Below are 8,440 nucleotides of genomic sequence, written 5' to 3'. Positions count from 1 at the left end.
AAAAATCATTTGATTTTGGTTTATATGATTTAATTTCAGCTTTTTTAGGCTGACAAACCATTCGATTTCTGTTTTTATGATTTAGTTTTAGTTTATTTTGTGTTGAAAACTATTCAATTTCGTTTTATGTTTGTGTTGAAAAACCAACCCGTAGAATATTGTTTCTCTAATTTTATTTAAACTTAAACGATTAAACCAAAAAATAACGATGTTATTTTTTTATTTTATTTTATCAGTCTTAAAATATAAAAAGCACCTTGTAAAAGCTTAAAAAACGTTTAAAAAAAAGAAAAGAATGTATAGACGGAATAAGGAAATAAAATATGTTACCGTTGCGTTGCCACGTAAACCGCCCTCAGAAACCTACAAATATCACGACCACCACATCATTCTGCACTCCCTTCCTTCTTCTCCAACAACAAGCTACCACATGAAACGTCTCTTCGACCCACGTCTGTGTTTTGCATACTTAATTTGGTTTTTCGTTTGTCAGTTGTCTTCTTCTTGATTCTTCTTTGATAGATCTTTTCGAAGGGTTTTCAATTTTTTCTACTTTAGAATTAGGGTTTTCGAGTTTCTTGGTTTTCAGTTTTGAAAGGCAACGGTTCCTTGTACAAAAGTTTCCTACTTGAAAATTAGGGTTTTCGAATTCTTGATTATAAGTTTCTTGTATTTAGAACAGAGATAATCTTCGAATCTTTTGGTTTTATCAAATTGCAGTTATTTTGGCTAGTCCATTGATCACGTTCTTGATCCTGCTTAAGTTTATTGCTCGACTTTCTTGTTCAACTATTTATTTTGAACTATGAAGATACAGAGCGAATCATAGAGATCTTTTGATTTTATTCATTTAAACTTCTTTTTTTATTTATTTATTTATTTTATTTTATTTTATTTTATGTTCCTTTCCTGTGATAATGAAAGCTGTTACGGGTTTTTCTGAGTTATTCCTTCTTATGCTATTAATTTTTTTTTTTTGGGTTATTCCTATAACTTTTTCTACATTTTGTGCAATAAGGCCTCATCGCCTTCTTATTTGGATATTAAAGTTCAGTTTTCTTATCTGTCCACATTTTTTACTTTCTTGGAACTTCTTTCTTTCCTTTTTAATATGTTATTGTAATCAAGAATTTAAACTCTTTTGATAACAATCTTTTGGTGACAATGGACCTTTTTTAGGTTGCTGAAGTAAAAACAAAAGATAGCAGTGTAATGAACTTTTTTCTTTATTAACTTTCTTGTATGAATCTTAATGTCATTCGTTTTTTCTACAGTTGCTTTAATGGAGGAAAATACACACATGTTTACTGAAGTTCAGTTCGTGTCAACAGATGCTTGGTGGTAATATGCAGTCTATCTGGTTTGTGACCCCCTTTCTATTTTTATAGCTTTTACATTTATATGCAAAATTAATATTCTTTTAATGGCTTATCTATCTTATATTAATATAATTTCATTTGTTTGATAAAACTTTGGATTTATTCATTAATATAATTTCATTTTGATGAGATGTTTGCTCAATGTTGATGTTCAAGTGGGTGCATTGTATGAATGACTGTTGAACTGTTCTCTTCCTTTTGATGCCTTGGTTATTTCATGTCTTATGTGATCAAATGTTCTGTTCTCTGTTTTCTTTTTGATGATGATGTGATGCTTATTTCTTAGTTGGCATGATTCATGATGTTTCTTTTAACCATTTAGGGATTAGATTTTCTTTTTTAAATGGACTTAAGAAGGTGAAAATAACCAAGGTAGTCATCTCATCTTTTTGTGAATACTCAGATTATCATTAGTTGTTTAAGCAAAAAATACAATTCATCTAATACTTCATTTTGTTAGATGATTAGTAAGTTGAATCATGGTATGTCATATTCATTTAGGCTTCACAAGGTGTAATGAAACCAGTGATTTCATCATGCCTCTAGAGTTCAAAACAGGAAAAGCAACCAATGGGTATGTATTTTTGACATTTTCCATCAACTTTTTTTTTTCTTTTAATCAAATATCTTAAACCAATTAGTTCTCTTATATCACTTCACTTGTACCTTGTTACAATGCAGGCAGCCATGGAAGATAGTGGTCAAGTCATGTTATGTTGTGCACTCTTCTCATGTCTGAAAATATATTCTAACAAAATTAGCAACTGTCAACTCTTTGAACCTGTTAATATGTTCTTCTTGTTTTCTTCCTTTTAGGTACAAAAAGAATATAGAAGATTATGGTCTATTGTTTTATCTCCACACAGATCAGACACAGGCAAAACAACATCACAAAAAATGTTATACTTTTTGTGAATATTTATCAATTTGAACATGACAGGAGTTGGGAGGAAAAGAAAGTGCAAATAGGTAGCTTTTTGGCTTAATCCATTTAGTGAGTCATTCTGTCCAAAATAAGTCAACAATGTATAGTTTTCCAGATTAAGAGCTTAACTCATTAACCTAATTAATTTCAACTTGCAAATATCTATGTTATCATATGAATCATGTGGTGTGTAAGTTTTGAGTTTCTATTGTTTCTACAAGATGATAGGATTGTGGATCTTCATGTGAGTGTGTAGTCAGTTTGAAAATCTCTTCAAATAACTTATCAACTGTTTTTAATTGCACAATAGTCCTCTTTTTGATCATGATGCGATTGTTATTTCTTACTTGGCATTATTCAAGATGTGTTTGTATATTGACTGACTATCATTGTGCATATAACATGTTCACTATGGGATCCGATTTTTTTTTTTTTTTTTTTTTAAATGGCTTATCTATTTTATAGCTTTTACGCTTTTTTTTTCTCGTAAAATTGATCTTCTTTAATTGGATTAACTTATCCCCTTTTATACATTTTGTGCTGATTATGCTCATATTTTGATGCTATCAACTGCTAATGTTGATTTTGGCCCTAGTGATGGACTTATTAAAAAGGTGAAAATAAACCGAGGTTGTCATCTCATCTTTTTTGTGAATACTCGGATTATAATTAGTTGTTTAATCATAAATTATAATTCATTTAATACTTCATTTTGTTAGGGAAATGGTGTGGGCTCCAAAATAAAGGTTGAAAGGAGTCATAATAGATGCATCTAAAAGTTGCTTCTTAAGTAAGGTAATGAAACTAGTGATTTCATTATGCTTTTTTAGAGTTCAAAACCAATGGGCAGATATTTTTGACATTTTCCATCAACATTTTTTTTATTAAATATCTTAAACCATTTCTCTTCTTCCTTTCAGGTACAAAAAGAATGTAGATTATGGTTCATTGTATTTGTATCATCTCCAAACAGATTAAATGACCATTTTACCCTACATTTCTATAAGCAAATTTCACAATATTCATTTATTTCAACAATATTTACATTTTCTTCTTGATAAAATTGATCTTATTAAAATGGATTATCTATCCCATATAAATATATTTTCATCTGTTTTATAACCTTTTAGATTTGTTTATCAGGAAGCAAGTCCAAGAAATGTCTCTTCAACAATGTCTGATTTTCATATTTTGTTTTATCATCTGTCCCTTATCTTGTTCTTGATTCTTCTTGAATGTTTTTTTTTCAAAGGGTTTTGATTTTTGAGTGACAGAGGTTCCTTCTATAGTTTCTTTCCTACTTGAAAATTAGGGTCTTTGAGTTTCTTGGTTATCAATTTCTTATTTTTCATCACGTTCATTTTATACATAGATAATTTTACAATCTTTTGGTTTTATTTATTTGTAATTGTTTTTGATAGTTGATCGATCCTGCTATTTGTTGTTCTTAAGTTGATTATCTTCGTCAGTCATTTAGAACAATGAAGATACAAAATGAAAGATGTATTAGTTTTTTCTTATCAAAGCATTTCACTTTAAAACGTTTATAAGTTATAGGATTATACTCTCAGATTTCTTATTATAAGCACATTACCTTTTTTAAAAATCAACCAAATTAAGTTTTCTTTTTGTTACAACATTGTAAGTTTCCATTTTTTTTTATCATCAAGGCATTTTATGTTGACAAATCTACCAATTAAGTTTTCTTATTATAAGCTCATTTCCTTTTGAAAAATCAAACCGTTTATAGCATTGCACTTTGTTCGTTGAATTGTTGTAGCTTTAGAAATAAAGGGATATTAATGTCATTTACTCATTTATATTATTATTATTATTATTACTTTTACTTCTCTTGAATGATAGGCACAAATACAATGATGGAAATTTTCTTTTTTCCCTTAAATTTATGTTTTTGTGGATGAGCTATGCAGTTAGTATATTCATGCTTTTATACTTTGTCTTCTTATTTGAAGATAAAAGTTAGGTTTTCTTGGAACTTGTTTTCTTTCTTTTTAATCTATTATTGTAATCAAGAATTTCAACTCTCTTGATAACAATCTGTTGGTGACAATGGAGCTTTTTTTAGGTTGTTGAAGCAAAAACAAAAGATACGTAAGTTTACTGAAATTCAGTTGTTGTCAACAGATGCTTGGTGTTAATCTGCAGTTTATCTGGTTTGTCCTTTGTTCCCCTTTCTAATTTATAACTTTTACATTAATATGCAAAATTAATCTTTTCTAAAGGGCTTACCCATCCCATAATAATATAATTTTATTTGTTTGATAAAATTTGTATTTATTCATTAGTAAGTGTTTCCTTTTTCGGGTTTCTTGTTGAAAGATTGGGAGCACCCCTTCCATTTTGATGAGATGTTTGCTCAATGTTGATGTTCAAGTGTGTATTTGTGTTAATTCTCTGTTTTTTCACAAATGTTCTCTTCTTTGTTTTCTTTTTGATCATGGTGCCTCTTCGTGATGTTTCTTTTACATTAAACATGTCCATCATGGTATCATATTTTCTTTTTAAATTGTTTATGCTTATCTATCCCATATTCACACAATTTCATTTTTTATAACATTTTGGATATATTTTGTACTGATTATGCTCATATTTTGATGCTATCAATTTCTGTAGGGCAATACAAAACTTTAATGTTGATTTTGCTCTAGTGAATAGTGATGGACTTCAGAAGGTGAAAATAACCAAGGTAGTCAGCTCATCTTTTTGTGAATACTCACAAAGAATGAGACTAAATGACCATTTTACCCTACATTTCTAAAACCAAATCACAATATTCATTAATTTCAATATTTATCAATTTGAATGTGAGAAGAGTTGGGAGGAAAAAAAAGTGCAAATAGATGGCTTAACCCATTTAGTCATTCTGTCCAATATAAGTAAAAAAGAAACAACAATGTATAGCTTTCCAGATTAAGTGCTTAACTCGTTAACCTCTGTATGTAAAAGAGAAACAGCCCTTAACTTTATATTTATCTTTTTCCTTTTTGAATATGTTTTTTTTTTTTTTTTTTTTTTTTTTTTGCTATCTCCAGGTTGTGAAAAGAGATATGTGGGGCTCACAAGGTTTGAAAAGTCAACATTCAAGTACTTGTCTACCCTCCATTGTTCTTGACACTTCAGATGAAATTAAGGCATTTGATGTGGAATGGATATATGAAATCCTTCATCCTCAGGAAATAACTTCGAATGCTCGCTTAAAAATGTGGTAATTTCTATAATTTTTAGACATCAATTGTTTCTTCCTTAATTATACAAAATCAATAAATTAAGAATTTCACCTTTTACTTTTTTGTTAGATCTTGAGCACTGATTCTGGTCGTCTTGTGGTTGGAAGAGGTTTTGTGTTGGACATCACTTGCACCAAAATGTGGCTGTATGCCTTTTTATTTCAATAGTTTTTAGTTTCTTTTTACAAAAAAAAAAGTAACTTATCAACTGTTTTTAATTTGCACAACCGTCCTCTTTCTCAAAGCACTTAAGGCTTCAATGGAGCATCATCTATGATCTTTGTCAAGAGGATTGATAAAGATAAAGATGAATTTAAAACAATGAGGTAGTTAGAGGTCCTTAATTAATAATTAATTTGCAAATATCTATGTAGTGTGTAAGTTTTTAGTTTCTATTGTTTGTACAAGAATGTAGGAGTTGATGTGAGTATGAAAAGTTCTTCAAATTCTTTTTAGGTTGTTTTATATTATCTGTAGGCTCCTCGATATGATATGGTTAGTAAAGGTTAGGCATCCATAATTAGGTTTAAGGGAATGTAATGGTTAGTTCCATTGGAAGGAAAGAAGCTGTTTGTTTTGCCTGATGGAATGGAATGTGATTCCTTCCCCTTTGTTAGCAGTGTTATTTTATTCATTTCATGTATTATGTGAATAAAAATTATGCTGTGTGTTTTCTTTTTGATCATGATGCGATGGTTATTTCCTAGTTGGCATGATTCAAGATGTGTTTGTATATTGACTATCATTTATTGGTCTCTTTGTGATATTCCCCTTTAACCCTTAAACATACATGTCCATTATGGGATCAGATTATTTTTTAAAATGGCTTAATTTCATTTTTTAAAATGTGTTGGATTTATTCACTAACCAGTGTTTTTTCTTTTTTGGGCTTTTGGTTGAAAGTCCGGATCATAAGCATGAGTCGTCTCTTCCATTTGATCAAATGTTTTCTCAATGTGGATGTTCAAGTGTCTCTCTCACATACCTTTGGCTGCATTGTTGTACCCAAGATCCAGATGATCCTGCTCTAAAAACTTGCCAACAACAACACTCAAAAATCAACAAGCTGAAAGTTGGCTGTTGGTAGTTTTTCCAACTACTTATTTAGATGCATAAAGAGGAGCAACACTATTCCTTCTTCAACAGCTGGCATTTAAAATCTTCCTTTTTGCCTAATTCAGTGTCACTAGCTCCACCAATCTGAAACATAGTTACAAAATTTTCATTATTTTAAAGAGTAAAAAGAAACTTTTTTTAGGATGAAAGATGTAAAAAGGACAAACCTTTAGTACAGCAATACCATCAGAAAGCTTGGCTAAGAGAATCTACATACAATGGGAGTTGTATGAGGTTAAAGGGGGAGTGGTATGAGAGTTATATGCATTGGAAGGTGATGAGGTGGAGTTGAAAGTTTTTTTTTGTAAGGTTGTATGCATTGGGGAATTGAAAGATGAAGCTGTATAAGAGTGGAATGATGATGCGATCTTTACAACTCTTATAAAGTTGTATGCATTGGAGATGCTCATCTGTACAGAAAAAAGAATCATGTTATAGAATTGGGATTTGATCCATTTGAAAAAGATAATCTGATCCCATGATGGACATGTTTAATGGTTATAATAAACATCACAAAGAGGCCTATCTTATACACATCATGAATCACGCCAACTAAGAAATAACCATCGCATCATGATGAAAATGAAAACAGAGAACAAAACATTTGATCACATAAGACATGAAATAACAAAGGCATCAAAAGGAAGAGAAGATTAAAAAAACGTAATCATAAAGACCATTAGAAAGGAAGATACTTCAAATAAAGAGCATGATCAAACGAATATAAAAAACAATTACAAATAAATCGACTATGAAGATATGATGAAAAACAAAAAAACTGAGAACCAAGAAATTCAAAGACCCTAATATTCAAGTAGGAAAGAATTATATAAGGAACCACTGCCATTCAAAAACCAAAACCCTTTGAAAAATTCAATCAAAGAAGAATCGAGAACAAGACAATTGAGATAAAAAACAAAATATGAAAAACACAGATATGATTGAAGAGACATGTCTTGGGCTAGCTCCCTAATGAATAAATCTGAAAAGTTATTAAACAAATGAAAATATATTAATATGGGATAGACAAGCCATTTAAAGAAGATTAATTTTGCCTCAAAACAGGGTAAAAGCTATAAAATAGAAAGGATGCAGATGAATATGAATAAAGGGGGTAAATAAGAATGGAGAAACCAGAAAAACTGCAATTTACCGGTATACATCGGTTGACAAGAACTGAATTTCAGTATGCATATGTATTTCCTCCACTATAGCACTGTATAGATAAATTAGATGTTATTAATGAAAAGGCTAATAATGGAAAAAGTCATTAACTAAAGAAACATACCACATGCATCTCAAGACGATGGAAGAGAGAGAGAGAGAGAGAGAGAGAGAGAGAGAGAGAGAGAGAGAGACTGGTAATCAAGAATTTCAACTATGTTGAAAACAATCACAATCTTTTTATGATAATAGAGCTTTTTAGGTTGTTTAATTTGTTGTTGAAGCAAAACCAGGTAGCAGTGTATTTAACTTTTTTGTTCTGAATCTTAATGTCTTTTCGTTTTTTCTACAGTTTCTATAATGGAGAAAAGTGTCCATTCTTATTCACCCCATTTCTATTTTATAGCTGTTACACTTATATGCAAAATTAATCTTCTTTAAAAATTAATATAATTTTGCTTCAATTAGCATGTAGATTGTAGTTTGATACTGAAAGTGACCCTGGAATTGAAAGAAACTATGTGGGAGGCTTTTGTTGGAGATGATGTGAGTAGTTCCTGATGAAATTGTTTGGTTATATATATATAGTCAACAGTTGGATCTTTAAG

The 8,440-nt window shown here is 30.1% G+C and overlaps 2 long non-coding RNA genes across 9 annotated transcripts; one reads left to right on the top strand and one right to left on the bottom strand.

Annotated features, from left to right (window-relative positions):
- The first annotated feature begins 335 nt into the window (after positions 1–335).
- On the top strand, positions 336–6,258 carry LOC145113524 (uncharacterized). 8 transcript variants are annotated; one of them, XR_013710795.1, is made up of 10 exons: positions 871–1,209; positions 1,275–1,360; positions 1,881–1,953; positions 2,061–2,348; positions 2,900–2,934; positions 3,024–3,099; positions 4,391–4,478; positions 4,939–5,011; positions 5,358–5,530; positions 5,622–6,258. It is a non-coding gene; the product is annotated as an uncharacterized LOC145113524 (long non-coding RNA). The 8 variants fall into 8 exon arrangements; XR_013710792.1 differs by having other exon boundaries at positions 2,061–2,373; XR_013710794.1 differs by having other exon boundaries at positions 2,061–2,112; positions 2,196–3,099.
- On the bottom strand, positions 6,115–8,013 carry LOC145113525 (uncharacterized). The gene is made up of 4 exons (XR_013710796.1): positions 7,957–8,013; positions 7,822–7,884; positions 6,836–7,078; positions 6,115–6,752 (listed from the first exon to the last, which is right to left on the bottom strand). It is a non-coding gene; the product is annotated as an uncharacterized LOC145113525 (long non-coding RNA).
- Positions 8,014–8,440: the final 427 nt, after the last annotated feature.

The sequence above is a fragment of the Lactuca virosa genome, chromosome 5 (genome assembly GCF_052849685.1).
Source record: "Lactuca virosa cultivar CGN04683 chromosome 5, Lactuca_virosa_CGN04683_v6, whole genome shotgun sequence".
Taxonomy (NCBI): domain Eukaryota; kingdom Viridiplantae; phylum Streptophyta; class Magnoliopsida; order Asterales; family Asteraceae; genus Lactuca; species Lactuca virosa.
This window is presented reverse-complemented; position numbering and strand designations above follow the sequence as displayed.